The sequence below is a fragment of the Symphalangus syndactylus genome, chromosome 14, assembly GCF_028878055.3.
Source record: "Symphalangus syndactylus isolate Jambi chromosome 14, NHGRI_mSymSyn1-v2.1_pri, whole genome shotgun sequence".
NCBI lineage: Eukaryota > Metazoa > Chordata > Mammalia > Primates > Hylobatidae > Symphalangus > Symphalangus syndactylus.
Genome location: NC_072436.2, coordinates 75,114,233 through 75,133,068, shown reverse-complemented (window position 1 = coordinate 75,133,068; position 18,836 = coordinate 75,114,233). Strand labels below are relative to the sequence as shown.

At 47.2% G+C, this 18,836-nt stretch overlaps 1 long non-coding RNA gene across 1 annotated transcript; it reads right to left on the bottom strand.

Moving 5' to 3' along the window:
• Positions 1-285: 285 nt before the first annotated feature.
• LOC134732481 (uncharacterized) lies at positions 286-18,836 on the bottom strand. The gene is made up of 3 exons (XR_010115701.1): positions 17,418-18,836; positions 1,559-1,776; positions 286-476 (listed from the first exon to the last, which is right to left on the bottom strand). It is a non-coding gene; the product is annotated as an uncharacterized lncRNA (long non-coding RNA).

Sequence of the window (18,836 nt, the reverse complement as noted above, 5' to 3'; positions counted from 1 at the left end):
TCAGGAGGCTGAGGCAATAGAATCGCTTGAACCCAGGAGGCGGAGGTTCCGGTGAGCCGAGATCACCCCACTGCACTCCAGTCTGGGCAGCAAGATCGAAACTCCGTCTCAAAAAAAAAATGTGTTTAGAGAGGTTATGTAATCCATGAATTTCATCTGGGATGTTAAAGGGAGTTTACAAAATATTTATTATAAAAAGTTATAAACCACTGGCATAAATCAAAATAAGAGGAAGTAGTCTGGGTAGACTTTGGATTCCTCACTTTCACCACAGCCCTTGAACTCATGTAAAGAGAAAATAACTTCAGAAAAGTGTTCTGTCTCTTCATCTCACATGAAAGCCAGAGGTCAAATGTGAAACTCCAGTGTTTCTGAACCGCAGAGCTTCCATCTTTCCAGCTGTGTTTCTCCAGTGTCTTCCACCAAGCGGCCTCATTTCAGGTAATATTTGCTCTCTCCTCCCAGTCTGATGATGACTGTTTAGGGAACACCCAAGAGAGTCTAAATTGCTCACAGGATTTGGTAGAAACCACTCCCGTTTCAGTCACCACCCGGCCCTGGGTCTTTATCACAATTGCTATCCTAGAGGAACACAGCTGCACAAAGTCACCAAGGGCTTCCTCCTCATGCCACAAATATCCTGAGAAGAATGTCTCAGAATTATTTCAAGGTGTGGCACTTAGTGTGGCCAGCATGTGGGAGAAGCGAGTTTGTATACCGTACCATTGAGCACATGCCTTCTCAAGATGCATGAGGAGGTCTTCATTACAAGTGGCGTTAAACAAATGGAATGGAAAATTCCAGAGATTGCAAAACAAAATAGGGGTGAGCAGAGATACTCTCTTCTGATGCAGTATTTAGACCCAGGTTCCGCCATTTATGGGGCTGTGTGGCTTTGGGCAGAACCTTATCCTCTCTGTGCCTAGATGGATGTCCTGTTCTGTGAAAAGGGGATCATGAGGTACGAAGTGACTAGCAGGTGTCGGCACACAAGTTGTGCTGCTAGTTTCTTCGGGTTAATAAATCCACTTGAGGCTGTACTGTATCTCAGCAGGATGCGCCCCGCCCATGTCAGACCTGGAGCTTGCTTTCCATGAGTTACATTTATGGCAGCTCGGTTAGCACTGGGAAAGGGTCCCAGGCCTTAAGCCAGCCATGTACTTTGAGCTACCTGGGGGCTACTCAATTAGGGACTGGCTTTGGACCTTCAAACCACCTTAAGAGATGGTAATTATTAGCACTTGCTATGTGCAGGTTGTCCATGCATCATCTCATTTTATTCTCATGAGATTCCAAAATAGAGTGCCACTGCCCTGCTAATGCCTGAGGGAAGTGGGGCCCAGGGCAGCGAAGCCACTGCCTGGGCTCACAGCGGCGAGAAGCGAAGGAGCCAGGGCAGGACTGAGCCCAGGCACGGCCCTGACCCGCTGCCTCTGAACCTGGTCAGGGCTTTATCCCTTCCTTCTGGAGAAATCGCTGCCAAAGCCTGCTTACACACCTCCTGGGCGGGAGAGGCGAGGTGAAGCCAGGCGGCCCTTCTCCGAGACTTCCAACTCACCCGGCCTGGAGCTCGTCCTCTTCTCAGCGCAGCGCTGAGCCCCCAAGCCTTGGCTCCCGGCTACCACATCTGCTTGGAGAAGAAATGGGTGGGGCCCAAAGAGCAGATTTATGTCGTCCTCAGCGCCTTGGGCTCCATCCCAGCTGCACAGAATTGGATGGATGACAAAGATAAATGTGTTTGGCTCCGGGCTCAGTCACTGAGGATTTATTTAGCACCTGCAATAATAAAAAAAATCGCAATGCTGCAGCGCGCCAGGCACTGCATGGGCATGCGGGGGAAACGGGAGTCTGTAGGGGGGAAGACACTCGCCCGCCTGCTCTCTAGCTGCTTGCAATCTAGCTGTGGGAAAGAGATGAATCCCGCGGCATCTCAGAGGAGGAGGGAGGTGGGATGTCTTTGAGATGAGGAGCCTGAGAGGTTAAGTACTTTGTTTGAGGTTACACAGCTAGTGAGGAACCAAAGGAGAGCTGCCGATTTATTGACACTTAACATGAGTTTTTGTTGTTGCAAACATATGTGAAAAAATAAAATTTAAAAGCACAGCTAAGCAACGCAGGAGAAAAAAGTCACCCCAAATCCCACCACCTAGAGTTAGCCACCAACACCCTCACCTCCATGCGTTTTCTTTCCTTGCGCAGATATGCATGAACATGTCTACAGTGCGTATGCCCTTATTTTATGAAGTTGGATACTGCACAGCATACCGCTCAGGGAACTACTTATCTCCTTTCAGATGCAGATGAGCTATTTTTTTTCTTTTTTAGAGACAGGGTTCTTGCTATAGCGCCCAGGCTGGTTTCGAACTCCTAGGCTGAAGCAGTGCTCCCACCTCAGCCTCCCAAAGTGTGGGATTACAGGCAGTAGCTACCAGCCCACCCTGCATCAGCTATTTAAATCGCTCCCTGCTGCGGCTGTGGAGTTCAGCAGGGGCTGCTGTCAGGCAGGGAGAAGGGGGCGTTTCCAGGATGATTCTCTCCCCTGGAGGCAGCGTTGGGCTCCTGGAAGGAGGAAAACCTCCAAGCCAGAACTCAGGAGGCAGATGGGAGGATAGGCAGGCTTTAAGCGACATCAGAAGGAAAAGCTGGGCCTGGTGAGACAAGTGTTGGGGGGCTGAAGCAAAGAGAGACTGAAGGGAGACATTTCAGGTCTGGGGCATCCAGGGGGTAGCAGAATGTAGAAAGGGGTATGCTTTGGGGTTCCTCTAAAAGATGGGAGGAGCTGGCAAGCCCTGGCCTTAAGGAAGGGAAAAGTCCCATCTCCGGGTTCTTTAGGTAACAAAGCCACTGACCCCCGCAGCTTCCCTGTGCCTGTTCAGAAGGCGCTTCAGCCAGTAAAAAGGCAAAAAAGCAGCGTTTTCCCAAATGTGTCCCTGGAAAGACAAATCCCATAAAAGGACTCACCAGAAAAAAGGCTTAAAACATGTTTGAGAAATGAGATGTACAGTCATTCCATCTCAGAAAATCGCAACACACAGAAACTCACCTGCAGCCCTGAGAAGTAAAAGATCCGCAGAACCTGGGTTTCCCAAGTTTATTTTCTTGGCTAGCTCTCACTGCCTAAGGAATTTCCCTTGTGCTCCCGCCCAGTGATGTTGGAGAAGACACCGCAGAGCCACCGGGCTGGGCATCTCCCCCAACAAGGCAGCCTCCTTAAAATCACAGGAAAGCCCCAGGCCTCGCCACAGGTTTACACCATGTGTGCCCCTGCAGCCCTGTGAAAGGGCAGAAGTCAGTGATCCCAAGGTCTCTTCCAGCTCCAGCACTCTATCCTGTTTCTGCAGCTCATGCCAATCAAATCTCACTTCGGGGGAATATCCATGGAGTGTGGCGGCCTGGGGCAGTCGTATTTGCTGGATAAATTCACTTATTTAATTCGACAAATATTTCTTGAATTCTTACTACGTGCCAGATAACGTTCTAGGCATTGGGGATTCCAAAGTCAGTAAAATAAAATCTGGGGGAAACAGACTACAGACAAATGTAATAAGTATATCATGTATATGTCAGCTAAGGACTATGGAGAGAAATAGAGTATGGTAAACAAAAAGTGTGGGGTGGCAAGGCTGAGACAGGGATACTCTGTTAGAAAAAGTGATCTGGGAAGGCTTTTCTAAAAAGGTGACTTGTGAGCAGAGACTAGGAGGAAGTGAGGGATAAAGCCATGTGGAGACCCCAGGGCTGAGCGTTCAGGCAGAAGAAACAGCAAGGGCAAACGTTCTGAGGCAGGAATGAGGAGGAACACGAGGGGAACATTGTGGCTCCCACCTGCCATGGTGGCAAGAAATTTGATCTCAGTCATATTTCAAGAGGCAGGTCTTCTTTTCACCCATGGCTACACATGAGTCCAGCAACTTACAGGTGCCTGGGAAGGGAAGGGTCTCTGGTCTCCAGTCCCTCATGGATAATGCAACTTTATGCTCATGGTCCAAGTCCATTGGTCTTTTCAAAGGCAAGCAGCTCTATCTTCCACAACCAACAGGGCTTCCAAGATCCTTCTCTTGGGTCCAGGATCCAAGGTATCTACTCAGTCTCCTGGTATCTACTCACCACCCACTGGCAGTCGGGTATTGGTGGATGCTGCATGCATGAGTAAGGCACTGTCACCTTTCCTCAAGCCTCTTATAATCTTTGGTCTAACAGACAAGTACACCAGCATTTATGGTGGGGGAGGCTGGGCTCTCCTGGGGCAATGGGATAGAACGTAATGCTGTTTTCCCTATGAGAAATAAGCCAAAGTAGGATACACAACTCCATGTCTTAAGTGTTTTTATTTTTTATTTTAAATTATTTATTTATTATTATTATTATTTTATTTATTTATTTTTGAGACAGAGTCTCGCTTTTTTCCCAGGCTGGAGTGCAGTGGCGCGATCTCGGCTCACTGCAAGCTCCGCCTCCTGGGTTCACGCCATTCTCCTGACTCAGCTTCCCGAGTAGCTGGGACTACAGGCGCCCGCCAACACGCCCGGCTAATTTTGTTTTTGTATTTTTAGTACTGATGGGGTTTCACCATGTTAGCCAGGATGGTCTCGATCTCCTGACATCGTGATCCACCCACCTCAGCCTCCCAAAATGCCAGGATTACAGGCATAAGCCACTGCGCCCAGTCCTATTTTTTATTTTTTGAGACGGAATCTCACTCTGTCACCCCGGCTGGAGTGCAGCGGCGTGATCTCGGCTTACTGCGACCTCTGTTTCCCAGGCTCAAGCGATCCTCCTGCCTCAGCCTCTCAAGTAGCTGGGACTACAGACATGTACCACCATGCCCGGCTAATTTTTTTGGATTTTTGGTAGACACGGGGTTTCACCATATTGCGCAGGCTGGTCTCAAACCCCTGACCTCAAGTGATTCGCCTTCCTTAGCCTCCCAAAGTGCTGGGATTACAGGTGTCAGCCACCGTATCCGGCCTTAAGATTTTTTAGAAAGATAACTTGAAACTCTGGGTGATGGGAATCAGGCAGGGGCAGGTTCCGACTGAGCCCTGCAACCTCACCTGGACCCTCCGCTCCGCCTGGGAGGAAGACCCAGGTCACCTTAGTCATGAAGCAGGAATGCTGCAATGACCTGCCGCAGTGGAGATTTGTCCTCTTCTGTGTACAACATTCTTTCAGTAAAGGGTACGGTGTCAGCTGGCAGCATTGCTGCAGCACTAATGAAGTTTAGGAAGTGCTTAGCTGAAAAGGGCACGGGCAGGGTAATTGAATTGGTGTCAGACACATAATGGCTTCGAGAGTCTTTTCTCCCTCATTTGATAAGAGGAGCCCTTTCCCTCACATCCTCTGTAAAAGCTCAAGGAGAAAAGGATGTTCACCCAGCTATACATCAATTCTGTCTATTGACTACGAGTTTTGGGAAATCATATGGAGAAGCATACTTTTTACAAACGCTTTGGGGACTGTTAATAGCAGGCTGGGCAAAGCACAGGAAGAGGCTACGAATGAGTGTTTTCCACAAGACGCTGCCAGGTGATAAAATATTAAAACCATTACCAACACTCGCGCTTCAAAGAATGGTCTTAATGATTCTGTCAGATATCTGGGTCCTGTGGTCAAATGGACAGTGAGCTTTTTGGGCCTCATCAAAAATAGCTTACTGGGTGCCAGGTCCTGTGCTAAACACTTATACATTGTCTCCTTTCATCTTCACAACAACCCCAGAGGGAGGCGCTGTTGTTATCCCCATTTCACATACGCAAAAACTGAGGCCTGCCCAAGATCACAGTTATGATGTGGCAAAGCTTGGCTTGAAATCTAAGATTGGGATTCCAAAGCCAATGCTTTCCTTCTTTACTTCTCTGATTAAAAAACGTAAAGGTGGCCTGGTGCGGTGGCTCATGCCTGTTAACTCCAACACTTTGGGATGCGGAGGCAGGCGGATCACCTGTGGTCAGGAGTTCAAGACCAGCCTGGCCAACATGGTGAAACCCTGTCTCTACTAAAAATACAAAAAAATTAGCTGGCCATGGTGGTGGGTGCCTATAATCCCAGCTTCTTGGGAAGCTGAGGCAGGAGGATCGCTTGAACCCAAGAAGTGGAGTTTGAAGTGAGCTGAGACCATGCCATTGCACTCCAGTCTGGGCAACAAGAAAGAAACTCCATCTCAAATAAATAAGTAAATAAATAAATAACCTAAAGGAAAACAGACTATATCCATATATGGTTAAAAAAAAAGTACAAGAGCTTACAATAAAAATTAACTCTCTGTCCCACCAGACCGAAGTCCAGAGGCAATTACCGTTACTGCTTTCTCATTTACCTTCTGACTATAGAGAATACACACACAGATGTGCACACGATTGTGTCTACGTGTATATATATAAAATGAGTGTGCACTATCCACACTGTCTGCACCTTGCTTTTGGCACTTAACATTTCTTGGAAGGCTTTAGCAAAACCTAACAAAGACAGCTGCCTGATTTTAATATGGCTGAATAATGGTTCACAGTATAGATATAGAGGCGCTTAACCAGTCTGCTCCCTAGGAACATTTAGGATGTCTAGATTTTTGCCATCAGCAATAATGCCGCACTGGGCATCTTCAGGGAAATGCCCCTGCACACATGTGTGAGCAACACTGTGCTTTTAACAACAAGAGCAAGATGATATCCCAGGACAGGTGGGTTCACTGGCCTGGTCGCTAGCTCAAAGATTTCACTTGTAGCATCGCCAAGGCATTAAGGATGGCACCAAGAAGGCCATGCAGGCCCTTGGCTTTGGGATATTCCATACGAACGACCCTCCAGGTTTGACAGATACAGACCTGGGCACTCCAGGGACATTTCTGAATGTAAACAAGAATATGGATAGCAGGGGTTCCTCTTTCCAGCCGCCATTTCATCACAGCACCCTTAGCTGCCCTACAGCCAGGAACTGTAAAGGTTGTCTGTGAAGACTGCTGCCTGTGGGGACCTTCATGCCTGGATCACCAAAGGAGGCATGGACCGAAGTCCAGAGAGTTGAAGTAGCTTGCCCAAGGCCACACAGAAGGTGGGGAGGACCTTGGCTCTAGCAGGCCTGCTCAACAGAGGTTTGTCTCGTCTCTGGTTGTTACTAAGGCTCAAGGAGATCCCGATGCCCTCTCTAGGCCCAGGGCAGTGGGTACAGTACCAATGAGTGATGCCTCCCCTGCCGGTAGCAGGCAGTGGTTAGTGTCCTTGTCACTATTTCTTTTCCTTTTTCTTTTTTTGAGGAGTTTTTGCCTGTTGCCCAAGCTGGAGTGCAGTGGCATGATCTCAGCTCACTGTCACCTCCACCTCTTGGGTTCAAGCGATTCTCCTGCCTCAGCCCCTTGAGTAGCTAGGATTACAGGCATCTGCCACCATGCCCGGCTAATTTTTGTATTTTTAGTAGAGATGGGGTTTCACCATGTTAGCCAGGCTGGTCTCAAACTCCTAACCTCAAATGGTCTGCCTGCTTTGGCCTCCCAAAGTGCTGGGATTACAGGCGTGAGCCACTGTAACCGGCCTCGTCACTATTATATAAATTCCCGCTATTTTTTTTATTAGTTAAGATAGTATATGGTGGTAACAAACAAACCTGAAATTGTACTGGCTTATTACCAAAATTTATTTTTCACTTACTCATTCACCCCCGACTCAGGGCACTTCCCTGTCAGCTGTCCTCCCTGTGGTGACTCAGTGACCCAATCTGCTTTCATCTTGTGGCTTGCCACCTCAACGTATGGCCTCTAGAACTGCCCCGGGGGAGGGGCACATCGCTGGGACAGGGTATGGAGGATGCAGGCAGATCACACACTGACCCTCAAATGTCTCAGCTAGGTCACTTACAGCCCACTGGCCAGAATTAGTCACGTGGCCATGCCTAACTGCAAGGGACTTGGAATGGCAGGGAGGGGTCTCCTGGATAGTCTTGAGCAGTATGTGTCTCTGTCAAGCTCCTAGGCTGGTGGGGCTGGCAAACATGGGCTGCTTTAAGCAGGGGAATGACCACAGGTCTGTGGGGGAGGTTGTTAACAGTAGATTTGGGGACCAATATTAGCTTTTAGGTGCTACCCAATTACTAATTCATCTGCAGGGGTCACTTATTTTTCCTAACCATCTTACTGTAGAATAAAACACACATACACAGAAAACCTCACAAAACAAATGTAGAGTTTAAGCTGAGTAAATAAATGCCTCTGAAGGCAAGAAGGACTTAATCGTTTTAGTTTTTGGACTCAGTGCTGTATTTTGCCATAGCATTTCTAACATAGCTTTGGAAAAGTGAAGTTTTGAATTTTAGAGGTATAATATTCCACTTTTAAACAGAGGGCTGTCTAACCTCGACAGCGAACTTGCAATCTGCCTGAGACCAAGGAGTGAGGAAGTCCTCCCCTCGCGGTAAATGTTAGGTTGGAAGGTGGGGTTCCTGGGGCCGGCCAGCCAGTGGCCTGGGAAGCAGCTGAGAGCCTCTCCCCATTTTCCCTAACTGTGGACTTGGTTTCTGGATCATCCTGCTTCTTAGGTCCTGGTGCTCCAAGAGAACATTGAGTTGGCCCCGAGAGGCCACCACACCCACCGTGTGGCCCCTCCTCCAGGCCAAGCTGCAGCCTGGAGGTCAGCCTGACCCTCGGGGACTCCCAGCTCTGGGCAGAAGCCTCATCGCCCCTGCCAAGGTATGCGTCAGCCTCAAGGCAGCACACAATGTTTTGGTAACTTGCAGAGGCTGAATCCTAGAAAGATCGCATGTTCCTGGCCGCTGGACGCTGGCCTTGGTGATGCTCGCCCCCGCCCCGGAAGCCTGATGCACCTGCTGGGAGTCAGCACCGGGCCGGGCCTTCCAGCCAGCTCTGCCAGCACATATTTCTAGGCTCAAGTCAGACTTGGGAAAGCATGGCCCTCTCCTGGCTCCACATCCTGCTCCCCCTGCACCCATGGAGCAGCTGACCCAGTTTTTGGTAGAAAAATGAAAATCTTTACCAGTCAGATGAGAGGAGAGGAAGCAAATGCCACGCTGCCCTAATTTAGCCCAGACACAACCCTCCTTCTGAGGAAGGGACGAGGAGCTTGGGCCTTCTCACTCTCTCTTTTCAGAGCATTTGGAACAAATGCCCAAAATACCAGAGGCTGAGTGCAAACCTCCTTTGCTGTCATCAAGAGGATGAATCATGCAAAACACGCAGTTTCTATCATCCCAAAATACTGCATATATACTTACATTTAGTGTCATTTTACATGTGCGAGGTTTTTAAAAAATTCTTTTCTCTTTCACTCCTTTTTTTTTTTTTTTTTGCTAAACCAAAAACACCAGCTGTAAAACCCACTGCTTCCTTCCCCGCCAAGTCTGCAGTGGCAGGAGGCGGCAGCAGCAGACTGCAGGGCCCCCTGTGCTCTGAGTCAGGCCTCCCTCTCAGTGGCTCTCTGCCTGCAAAACAAACTTAAAAGCTGGTGAATGGGATGTAGGGGCCCGCAAGCATGCAGGGAGGCCTAAAATATTTGCAGAGGCACACACTGTTCGCAGAATGAAAGGCCACTATGTAAATATCTGGGCCCCGGGTGAGGCGAGGCATTCTGAAAGTGGCTTTTCTGTTTGTCGCATCAAGCTGGCGAGGAAGCAAAGGCATTCATTCAAAAACATCATGCAGGAGCCACACCACAACTTCTTGGCCCCAGAGGGTAGACTCGAAAGGGACCACAGTCCTGAGGCCTGTGTTTCAACCTTTCTGCTTTGCTGCACGTTGCACAGGATGGTTCTGTGACAGCCAACAATGTCAGCTTTTAGGGATAGGCAGACAGGATCGATTTTCTCTCCTTTGGCAGGGAAAAGGCTTTTTTGGAAGACACTCAAAAGGCAACCAGTTACTGATGGAGCATGGCAAGCATAAGACAGAGGCAGCTATTACCCAGGCTTGACAAAAGAGGAAAAAACATGGGATGGATTTTGCATCAAGCCCCAAATATTAATTCCAAGGACCCGAGGATGAGTGTAGAAGCAGAGCGGGCACACCTGACACCCCTTGAGGCATCCCCTTCAGATTCCCAGGAAGTCTCACAGAAACATGAAACCTGGCATCAGCTCCCTGACCAAGACGAGAACATAAGCCAGGCAGAATGTTCACTAACCACATTGTCCTGGGGATGCATTTAGAACATTCTTGGATTTCACACCATTCATGTTGCCCCCTCTGAGCCAGAACGGGGCAGACAGGCCCAGGAAGGAAGGAAATAGTTTTGTTTCACTCAATCTCTGTCAGTGGATAGTCTTCCACCTGGGCAGGAATTATCGTCTAGGTCAGACAGAACCCAGTTTCATCTTCTCTTTCCTCCTCTCTCCAAAGCAACAAAGACTGCAATTTCCAGCATACAACAAAGAGAGAGAGAGAGAGAGAGCACTAGCTGAAGACACACATCATCTTTTTCAGGTGTTTAATTGCTAGAGGAAGTATCTTCAACAGTGGTAGAAAGGGGAGGGTGCTAAGAGTGGATGCTCAAAGAAGCTATGTAAACTACATTTGATTCTCTAGTTTAATCAGAGATTTTAAGAGCTGAGCAGAAGATCCAACTGTAGGCTGGCTCAGAAATACCCCAGATAATGCTCACCAGGCATGAACGTCTGAGCTAGACGGGCGTAGATCCACAAGCGGAAGCTGCCAGCACCCAAGTGGGAGGCTTAGGACAAGGCATTTGCCTTGTCTGACGGCCAAGGCCAAGCCTGGATAGAGGGCTCTCCACGCAATGGAAAAAATGCCAACAAGGGGCCAGAGAAAAGAGAGTAGAGCATGAAGGGGAGAAAACTGCCCTCGAGGGCCAGAGGTAGCAGGTCTCTCTGAACATTACTACTCTGCAAGAAACAGAGGCTCATCTTAGATAACTGCAATTTAGGGTCCTCTGAAAGACACAAGAAGATATGGTTTCAACGGAACTGGGCTAAGAAGGAAGGGGAATGACAAAACAGTCTAAGAGATACAAAGGGAGCTGTCTAAAATAAGAAGGCAATACAAAGTAACCAAAAATAGAAGACCAGAGTCAAAGCTGCATTCGAAAAGAATGAGAGCAGAATTGACTACAAAACAGCCTGTTAACCAAAGAGAGGAAGAGGCCACACACTTTGTTCTCAGGATCTCTGTACACTCTTAAAAATTACTAAGAAGGCCGGGCACAGTGGCTCACGCCTCTAATCCCAGTACTTTGGGAGGCCAAGGTGGGAGAGTTGCTTGAGCCCAGGAGTTTGTGGTTAGTGTGCTATGATTGCACCACTACACTCCAGTTGGGGAGACAGAGGGAGACCTTGCTTCAAAAAAAGAGAAAGAAATAACTATATTTTCCAAATAAAAAATATTTTAGAGAAGAGAATTACTGGCTTATATTTTGAAAACCTTTAATTAATAGAAGACAGCTGGGTTCTCATATCTGCTTCTGAGTTCAATCTGTTGTAATATGTTGTTTGGTTGAAGTATATGAAGAAAACCTGACCTTAGATAGATATGTTGTTGGAAAAGGGAAGAGAGTTTAATAGCCTTTTGGGAGATCCTTGTAGGTAGTCTTCCTTGATACTTTGCCAAAACTCATAGGTGATAGTTTCTCAAAGGTTAGTCGTGGGAGCTTGGGCACGGTGGCTCATGCCTGTAATCCCGGCACTTTGGGAGGCCGAGGTGAGCAGATAACCTAAGGTCAGAAGTTCAAGACCAGCCTGGCCAACATGGCAAAACCCCTTCTCTACTAAAAATACAAAAATTAGCTGGGCGTGGTGGCAGGTGCCCATAATCCCAGCTACTCAGGAGTCTGAGGCATGAGAATCGTTTAAATCTGGAAGGTGGAAGCTGCAGTGAGCTGAGATCGCATCACTGCACTCCAGCCAGGAAAAAGAAAGGTTAGTTGTGGAATCTAAAACCACATCACTTGGTTACATCAAAATTCATTATGGGGCCGGGCGTGGTGGCTCACGCTTGTAATCCCAGCACTTTGGGAGGCAGAGGCGGGCGGATCACGAGGTCAGGAGATCGAGACCACGGTGAAACCCCGTCTCTACTAAAAATACAAAAAATTAACCGGGCGTGGTGGCGGGCGCCTGTAGTCCCAGCTACTCGGAGAGGCTGAGGCAGCAGAATGGCGTGAACCCGGGAGGCGGACCTTGCAGTGAGCCGAGATTGCGCCACTGCACTCCAGCCTGGGCGACAGAGCGAGACTCCATCTCTAAAAAAAAAAAAAAAAAAATCATTATGGGGGCTGGGTGCAGTGGCTCACGCCTGTAATCCCAGCACTTTGGGAGGCCAAGGCGGGAGGATCACTTCAGGTCAGGAGTTCGAGACCAGCCTGGGCAACATGGGGGAAATCCTGTTTCTACTAAAAATACAAAGATTAGCCAGGCATGGTGGTGCGTGCCTATAGTCGCAGCTATTTGGGATGCTCAGGCACGAGAATCGCTTGAACCCGGGAGTCAGAGGCTGCAGTGACCCAAGATCACACCACTGCATTCCCCAGCCTGGGTGGCAGAGTGACACTATCTCAAAAACAAACAAACAAACAAGCAAACAAAAAATACTAAAACAAAACCCCAACATTCATTATGGGTCTTTCACTCTGAATGGATCTTTTACCCATGCATGATTTTTTAACAGCAATACATTGGTCATTTGGAAGATATTGACTCTATTGCAGATCTGAAAGTTGACACATATCATTTTCATTATACAATATATATTTTAAAATCACATTTCCTTTGCTCGTCTCCTAGGCTGGAGTGCAATGGCACGATCTTGGCTCACTGTAACCTCCGCCTCCTGGGTTCAAGTGATTCCCCTGCCTCAGCCTCCCGAGTAGCTGGGATTACAGACACCCGCCACCATGCCTGACTAACTTTTGTACTTTTAGTAGAGACGGGGTTTTGCCATGTTGGCCAGGCTGGTGTCGAACTCCTGACTTCGTGATCCGCCCGCCTCAGCCTCCCAAAGTGCTGGGATTATAGGCGTGAGGCACTGTGCCTGGCCAAAATTGCATCTCTTAATATCACCACCAATTTCATGGAAAAAAAAAAAAAAGTCCATTGGGAAACTGTCAAGCCAACAGTAGCAGATACATATTTTACAAAATTCCAATTTTTGCTTGAATGCTCAGATTTTGTCACTGACAACAAAACTGTCTGTTGTCTCTTTGAAGTAATAGGCTCATTTTGCTCATTTTTTTGAGAAAGTGTATGCCAAATACCCCTTCCTGAATAACCATACAACATAACCATAATGACAGTCTGTCACTCTTTCAAGTAAAAGTGGTGTCCCATGACAAAAGCAGCTACTTCAGCTTGCAACTCAAAACAGTTGCACAAAAGCTTTACTTCAAGACAACAATACTTAACTGTGCAACAGAAGTGCTTTACATATATATTCCATTTTGTCACACAAAATATTAAGAAGACGTGAACTCAAGGCCGGGCACAGTGGCTCACGCCTGTTAATCCCAGCACTTTGGGAGGCTGAGGCGGGTGGATCACGAGGTCAGGAGATCGAGACCATCTTGGCTAACGTGGTGAAACCTCGTCTCTATTAAAAATAAAAAAAATAAGCCGGGTGTGGTGGTGGGTGTCTGTAGTCCCAGCTACTCGGGAGGCTGAGGCAGTAGAATGGCGTGAACTCAGAAGGTGGAGCTTGCAGTGAGCCGAGATCGCGCCACTGCACTCCAGCCTGGGCGACAGAGCGAGACTCTGCCTCAAAAAAAAAAAAAAAAAAAAAAAAAAAAAAAAAGATGTGAACTCAAGGGTCAATATGTATTAAAAGTAATCATATTTGTTGCTTCATCAAGTACATTCTTTTTTTTTTTTTGAGACGGAGTTTTGCTCTTGTTACCCAGGCTGGAGTGCAGTGGCGCAATCTCAGCTCACCACAACCTCCACCTCCCAGGTTCAAGCAATTCTCCTGCCTCAGCCTCCGGAGTAGCTGGGATTACAGGTGTGCACCACCATTCCCGGCTAATTTTGTATTTTTAGTAGAGATGGGGTTTCTCCACGTTGGTCAGGCTGGTCTCAAACTCCCAACCTCAGGCGATTCGCCCGCCTCGGCCTCCCAAATTGTGGGGATTACAGGTGTGAGCCACTGCGCTGGGCCTGCTTCATTGAGTACATTCTTAAGTGAAAATGGCATTTTTTTCTAAGAACATGCAATGATTAGACTAGCACAATTTGGTAGTCCGCTTTGACTAGCGATAAGTTTTACCCTTCATTGTTTCTGCACCATCAATGTAAATGTCAACACAGTGGAAAAATCAAACACTGTCTTATTAAGATGATTTTAACCTCAGGGATTCCCAGGGGTCTCTCTGCAGACCACTCTTTGAAAAAGAGTACTATAGCAAAAAAAAAAAAAAAAAAGGAAAAAAAAATCATTTTAAAGAGGACAAAGTTAAGAGTGTAATTTAATAAAAGGGCAAGATGCAAATGATGAGAAAATACAATAGATATGGAAGACTGGAGAGTCAATCTACGAATTACATAACCCAAAGGAAGAAACTTGAACTGTAAGGAGCAGGAGCGATCACTGAAGGCCGGGCATGGTGGCTCACATCTGTAATCCCAGCACTTTGAGAGGCCAAGGTAGGAGGATCGCTTGAGCCAAGGAGTTTGAGATCAGCCTGGGCAACATAGTGCAACCCTGTCTCTACAAAAATAATTAAAAAAAATAATAATAAAAAAAAGAAGTCATCGGCCGGGCGCGGTGGCTCACGCTTCTAATCCCAGCACTTTGGGAGGCCGAGGCGGGCAGATCACGAGGTCAGGAGATCGAGACCATGGTGAAACCCCGTCTCTACTAAAAAAAAAATACAAAAAATTAGCCGGGCGTGGTGGCGGGTGCCTGTAGTCCCAGCTACTCAGAGAGGCTGAGGCAGGAGAATGGCGTGAACCCGGGAGGTGGAGCTTGCAGTGAGCCAGCGCCACTGCACTCCAGCCTGGGTGACAGAGCGAGACTCCGTCTCAAAAAAAAAAGGAAGTCATCAAAGACATACTAGAAAAAAATTCTGAGTTAAAAATCTGATTCTGTATATGAAAGGGCTCACTGAGCTTCAGGAAAAATTAATGCCATACACAAGCCAAAGGGTTTGATGACAAGATCGAGGTTTAAAAAACCATTACTGATGAACAAAAATTGGTCAACACTCACACAGGTCTTTTTCACAACAGTAAATGCCAAGAAACAAAGGTCATCTATATAGGACGTTCAGAGGGAAATGTTGTTGGCCAAGGATTCTGTACTCCACCAAGTCATTGGGTGTGTGTGCATGCAACAAGAAGATATTCTGGGTTATGCAAAACTCAGAAAATAAAAATCACTTTTGTATTCTTCCTGGGTACAAAATCCTCTTGCCCATCCAGTCAACTCATATTCATTGAGAAGATTAAAAATGCTGAGTTCACTGCTGACTTCGGACATTAATGGGAATGCCTTACAACCTTAAGAGGAGAGAACACTGAAGGAATTTACTCTGAATTAATTGGAGAACTCAAGGAAATGGATGAGACATATATCCATTTAACCGAATGGTTGGACTGTTATCTTACCTTTTTCTAACTGGATAAAAAAGTTTTTTCATGTGAAACTGTTAAGAAGAATAAGGTAAATCTGTATGTATTCACATGCAAAGATGTCCAGGATATATTTTTAATTAAAACAAAAGAAACAGGTTTCAGAGCAATAAATATAGGTAGAATACATGACCCTATTTTAGTTCCCCTCCAAAGGGAAAACACACATGTGTACACACACACAAATATACACACACATACATCTGTGTATAAATGCATAGAAAAAAGTCCAGAAGGACACAGAGTGGTTACCTTTTGTGTGACAGAGGAATGTCAGGAGTTGAATTGTGTCCCCCCCTCTACTCCCCAATAAAATTCAAATGTTGGAATTCTAACCTCCAAAACCTCATAATGTGACCATTTGGAGATAACATCTCTATTTGGAGATAACATATCTATTTGGAGATAATCAAGTTAAAATCAGGTCATCAGAGTGGGCCCTAATCCAGTATGACTGCTATCCTTCTAAGAAGGGGACATTTGGACACAGAGACATGCACAGAGGGAAGACGATGAGAACAGGCCTGGAGAAGATGGAGAAGATGTGCAACCCAACGAGGGAGGCCTGGAGCACATCCTGCCCTGGTGGCCCTGCGACACCCTACTTTGGACTTCCAGCCTCCAGACTGCGGGACCACAAATTTCTATTGTTTAAGCCACCCAGTTTGTGGTATTTTGTTATGGCAGCCCCGGCAAAACAACAAGGAGACTGGTATTTTTATATTGTATGACATTTTATTTACTTATTTTATTTATTTAGAGACAGAGTCTTGCGCTGTTGCCCAGGCTGGAGTGCAGTGGCTTGATCTCAGCTCACTGCAGCCTTTGCCTCCCAGGTTCAAGCATTTCTTGTGCCTCAGCTTCCTGAGTAGTTGCAATTACAGGCGTGCACCACCATGCCTGGCTAATTTTTGTATTTTTAGCAGAGACGGGGTTTCACCATGTTGGCCAGGCTGATCTTGAACTCCTGACCTCAAGTGATCCACCCTCTTTGGCCTCCTAAATTGTTGGGATTACAGGTGTGAGCCACTGCACCTGGCCTGTATGACATTTTAATAACTACATATGTTACTTCTATAATCACAACCCTTTCTCAAAAAAAAAAAGACATAATGAGGGGGAAACGGTACCAGGTATGATTATCACATAATAACTGTCTTTTTCCTCCTTTATAAATATATATGCTTTCCCCGACCCCAACAGTGCCCTTTAGGAGCTCAGCTTGCCACCACGGCACCAATAGCACCAGTAGTTGCTCCAGCTGAGGAGATGGGGCAGGCCCTGATTTGCACAGTCACAACTGGTATCTGGTTCTACAAGATGTTAACAGGGTCATCTCCATTCCATGCACCTAGTTCAGTTCTAAACAAAGGAAGAGTGGTTTTTCTAACCATCTCACCCCACGAGTCGGAAAGACCAACGGGCTTCCAGTGAGGTCACCTGCATTGGCGGGCATTTTCACAAGCGTCCTCCCCACACCCCCCACCCCCCGCCATTCACACAGATGGCCCTGTGATCACCTGCTCCAATGCCACGATACATAACTTACAAAACCCAGCCTGTGAGTCCTGTAAAATAGAGCTCCTCTAACGATACTTTTTCCCCTGGGAAGTGTCCTGATTTTCTGGGGGGTGTCCACCGTTCAGGGGAGTGGGTAGTGGACCAGCATCAGGGCAGCAGCAGGGAGGAAGAGCAGAGGCGTGACTTGCAGGAGGCGACCCAAAGGCCAGAGAAGCGGGGTGGGAGGTTCAGGCAGGCAGTACTCTGGAGACAGTGCTCTGACCCAGGGCAAGTGCCGCTGAGCAGGACCCTGCCCTCTCGGCAAAACTGCTCCCACAGAGGCCACCAACCTTTTCCCAGTTGCATGCGTTGGCTCCCAGAAACCCAGCCAGCCTAGTGCACTTCTGCAGCTGTCCTTGGAGCTGTGAACATACCTGGAGGGGTCAGCAAGAAACTGAAATCAAATTCAGATCAAATAAAAGTTAAGAAATAGAAATCTCAACACACAGGATGTAAATCAAAATACTCACAAAAGATTGATAATGCGCTTCAGCCTTCTGTGCTTTGAAAGAGGTTGTTTTCTCGAGTTCCTGATGTTTCCTCAGGGCCTCAGAATAAAAAAGGGACTGAGAAAGGAACTAGCATTTTTGGAGCACCTGCTGCGTACCCCACTGTAACTAAAGCGTATCATTTAACCTTCACGCCAGCTGAGGGTAGGTATTACCCCACTTGTTAAATCTGAGAAAACTCAGAGAGGTGAAGTCACTTGCCCAAGAGCTAATGGCTAGTAATGGCAGAAAGGCTGTCCAGAGACCTTGATGGAGTTAGGTGTAGTCGGTCCTCTGTATCCATGGTTTCTGCATCTGTGGATTCAACCAACCTCACATCAAAAATATATTCATTTAGGCCGGGCATGGTGGTTCACGCCTGTAATCCCAACACTTTGGGAGGCCAAGGTGGGTGGATCAGCTGAGGTCAGGAGTTTGAGACCAGCCTGACCAACATGGTGAAACCCTGTCTCTACTAAAAATACAAAATTAGCCAGGTGTGGTGGCGGATACCTGTAATTACAGCTACTCGGGAGGCTGAGGCAGGAGAATCACTTGAACCCAGGAGGCGAAGGGTGCAGTGAGCTGAGATCATAACACTGCACTCCAGCCTGGGCAACAAGAGCGAAACTCAGTCTCAAAAAAAAAAAAAAAAAATTCATTGAAGTGTTTTAATAGAGGTTAAGAAAAAAACAAAACAAAGAAAGGGCCAGGCATGGTGGTTCATGACTGTAATCCCAGCACTTTGGGAGGCTGAGGTGGGAGGATCTCTTGAGCCCAGGAGGTCAGGATGAGCCTGGGCAACATGGTGAGACCTCCATCTCTATGAAAAAAACTTAAAAACAGTTAGCTGGGCATGGTGATGTGCACCTGTAGTCCTAGCTACTCGAGGGGATGAGGTGGGAGAATCGCTTGAGTCCAGGAGATCAAGGCTACAGTGAGCCATGATTGTGCCACTGCATTCAAGCAAGGGTGACACAGTGAGACCCTGTTTCACAAAAAAAAAAAAAAAAAGGGATGGTTGAACGTGTACAGACTTTTTGTTGTTGTCATTATTCCCTAAACAATACAGTATAACAACTATTCAGCTGGGCGCGGTGGCTCACGCTTGTAATCCCAAACACTTTGGGAGGCCGAGGCAGGCGGATCACGAGGTCAGGAGATCGAGACCACGGTGAAACCCCGTCTCTACTAAAAAATACAAAAAATTAGCCGGGCGTG